Here is a 3,655-nt window from a genome sequence, read left to right as displayed (position 1 = left end):
GGAGCTCCTTCTTTCTTTCTTCTGAATAGAATTCCATTGTGTAAATGTATCATAATTTACACAGTTTTGGTACATTTTATGGTACAGTTTTATGGTACATTGTGTAAATGTACCATAATTTACACAGTTTTTACAATGATCTACTCATTTGCATTTTGTAAATGATCCAGTCATTTACTGATGGGCACTTAGGCTGTTTCCAGCACTTGGCTATTGTAAATAGTGCTGCTATGAACACGGGGGTGCATAGTTTTAAATGTTGAAATCAGAAAACAATTTCAAAGTTCAGCAAAGAAATTACATAAAATTCTTTTTTTAGTATATCAGTTACTATATTAAAAATTAACTTATTACCTGATATCTAAATGGATCTTGACCTACTTTCAAGAATGATAGTTTGTACATTCTATGTTGCAGTGCAGTTTGTAATAAGGGCCTCTGCTTCACTTACTATAGCCTGCAAAATGAGAAAATGTGGTGTAAAGCAGATTATATTAGAGAAAATAACAATGGAGAGCTTAATGAAATCTTTGTTCAATACTAAATAGAAAAATGGGAATATTTGAATTTAGGTCCCTTAAATTACAAATTTACAACAGCTGGAAAGTGTTTCAAGAAAAACAGGCATCATGGAACAGAATAACTTTGTCAAAAACAATTTTTTGCAGCACTGGTTACCTCCAGTTTTTCTGCTTAGATGAGAGTGCCTAAAGCCATTCTTTGATTTAGATTTTCAAAATTCATATAGTACTTACAAATATACTAGACATTGTTCTGACTACTTTATAAGTGCTAACTCTTTCAATACTCTGGACAATCCTACAAGGTAGTTACTAATATTTAATGGATAAGAAAATAGATATAAAGAGTTAAATGACTTGTCCAAATTCATACATACAGAGTAATGGAGCTAGAATTCCAACTTAACTTCAGAGTGTTTGCTCTAACGCAATGCTGTCTCAGGCTCCGTAAAGGCCAATAATGAGTAGGTTTTTTTTTAAGTGTATTTTATTGATCATGCAATTATAGTTTTCCCAATTTTTCCCTTTTTATCCCCCCTCCGCCCTGCACCCCCAACCCTCCAGCATTCCCACCCCCTTAGTTCATGTCCCTGGGTTGTACACATAAGTTCTTTGAATTCTCTGTTCCTACACCATTTTTGACCTCTCCCCATCTATTCTATGCCTTCTAATTATGTCTCTTCTTTCTTGAATCTTTTTCCCCCTATTCTTCCTCCCCACTGAAAACCCTCCATGTGATGTCCATTCCTCTGATTCGGTTCGTATTCTAGTTGTTTGCTTAGCTTTTATTTTTGTTGTTTTTCTTTTTTTTAGGTTCATTTGTTGATAGTTGTGAGCTTGTTGTTGTTTCACTGTTAATTGTTTTCGATCTTCTTCAGTTTCTTAGATAAGTCCCTTTAACATTTCATATAATAAGGGCTTGGTGATAATGAGTAGTTTTGAGATAACAGTGACTTTTTCTAGTACATTCTCACCCAGACAGCCTTATAAGCAGCACCATGCTGAGGAAGGCCACTATAGTTAGTCACAAGAATGTAAATGCTATTTGTTGACTCTCAGCTTTCAGAAGCAACCAAGAGATGAAATGAAGCACAGGAAGTGTTACACTTATAAAACAGGAAGTAAATCCTACCAGCCCCAACACTGTGAGAGTAAATGTGCAGATAGTAGAAGCTGGGAGGTAGAGATGGACAGCTGAGGAAAAGAATAGGTTATACTTTCCTCTTACAAAATCAGAAGCCAAAAGTATTAACAGGTAGTTACTGGAATAATAAATAAAAAGTGTAAAAGTTTTAAAGATAACTATATAAAGAGTAAAACTAATGACATAATTGTATTGAGAATAAATATACAAGGAGGAGGGAGTTAGAGAAGTGAGCTACATCCTCAGCTGTTAGAGGAGAAAACTGACTGATAATATCTACTATTGATTAATCCGGAAATGGCACTGTAAGCCTTTATTAGAGACTTTTAGGTTGCCTCTGCGATAGACAGATAAATGGATTAAAAGTAGTTGATCTGAGGAGTCAAAGGTTGCACTAAAGACTGTACGTTTAGGGGAGAGGGGAGGAAATTTTAGGGGAAAAGGGGAAGAAGGGTTTACAGAAACAAGTATAAAGGACACATGGACAAAAACTAAGGGGGGTAGAAATGGGGAGGAAGTGGGAAGCAATGGGGGGGGCTGGGATGGGAGTAAAAGACAGAAAACTGTATTTGAACAACAGTTAAAATTTTTTTAAAAAGACTGCATGCTTAGTATTTGCCCAGCTGAATCATCTTGAAAAACAAAAACAGGATATTCCAAGATGACTGCTAAGTAACTGGAAGCTGTGTCTGCTTGCTCCCAGCCCCAGACTGAACTTGCAGTTAAACTGTGGAGCAATCAACTTGCGAATCAGTTGAAGTGTAGCTGATCTAAAATTTTATAAACAGGTGCACAGAGGAAGACACGGAGAGGGTGAGCCCTTGTGTAGGCATGCCAGTTGGGAAGTCGGAGGGACACTGGGGTAGCAAAGCTGGAAGCTCTGCTTCCAGAAGCTTCCCTGGAAGCATGAAGTCTCAGCCCCATGCAGGGATCCTCAATCCAGAGCAACAGGAGATGGGAAGGGAAGCTTGCACAGCATCAAGCAGTGGGAATCAGTGGGGATTTGGTCCACTTAAGAAACATGGAGTGCACCATACCAGAGAAGGAGCTAGGGCATTGTTAAACCACCAGCTTGGAAAGTTCCCTCTGATCTGTGACTGCTGGAGGGGCCACCCACTGGCAGTACCCAGCTAGAGGAGGGGTCTGCTCTGTACACCCAGCAGTGACTTTGCGTGACTGTGTTCTCTGGAAGGACATTGGGCAGAGAGCTGGTCAGAGTCTAGATTGGGTGGCTTGAGGAAGAGAACCGGTATTGCTGACCTCCAGCACAGTGGCAGTGCCCCTTCCACCACCTGCCCTGTCCTGCAGGCTTTGGAGGCAAAGGGGTACAGCACTGAGCTGGGAATCTGGCCCTGCCCTGCTTGGTTAGACAGCACTGGGGAGCTGGACATTTGGCCCAGTCAGACCCCCAGCGAAGCAGGGCATTTCAGCCCTACCTTCCTGTTGCTGGCCCCACGTGAAAAGATTGGAGTGCCAAGCAGGCCTGATTCTTTTAAATCCCCGTCTGCTTCGTGGTGGTACAGGGGTGGCACCAAGCCACGCAAAGCTGGGTTTTTGTGACTATGTCTCCCAGGTAGGCGTCTGTTTGGGAGTCTGATGGGCATGTGCTAGACTCTGCAGCTGCATTATGGGGAAACAGAGCCAAGCTTTGCATGGACTTCAACTGGTACAGCCAAAAAGGGAAGAGGAAGTACACACACACACACACACACACACACACACACATAGGAAATGAGCATACCCCCAGACTGAATCACTCCGGCTAGATTTTCAGATACCCATACCGACTGCAGTTCTATAGCAAAGGGAGAGCAGCTCAGTAGGGGTCCTTCAAAAGGCAAGACAGGAGACAGACATCACCTCTGAGATCTGGAATCCCCACCCACTGATGTGCACTCTGACAAGCTTGCCGAGCTTGGGCCAGCAGGGACAGTGTCTGACATTGGCTTGCAACACAAACCTCTCAGGAGGCCCGGACCCACGTACCAAG

The sequence above is a fragment of the Artibeus jamaicensis genome, unplaced genomic scaffold, assembly GCF_021234435.1.
Source record: "Artibeus jamaicensis isolate MK-2021 breed Jamaican fruit bat unplaced genomic scaffold, CSHL_Jam_final contig_452, whole genome shotgun sequence".
In the NCBI taxonomy this organism is placed as follows: domain Eukaryota; kingdom Metazoa; phylum Chordata; class Mammalia; order Chiroptera; family Phyllostomidae; genus Artibeus; species Artibeus jamaicensis.
This window is presented reverse-complemented; position numbering follows the sequence as displayed.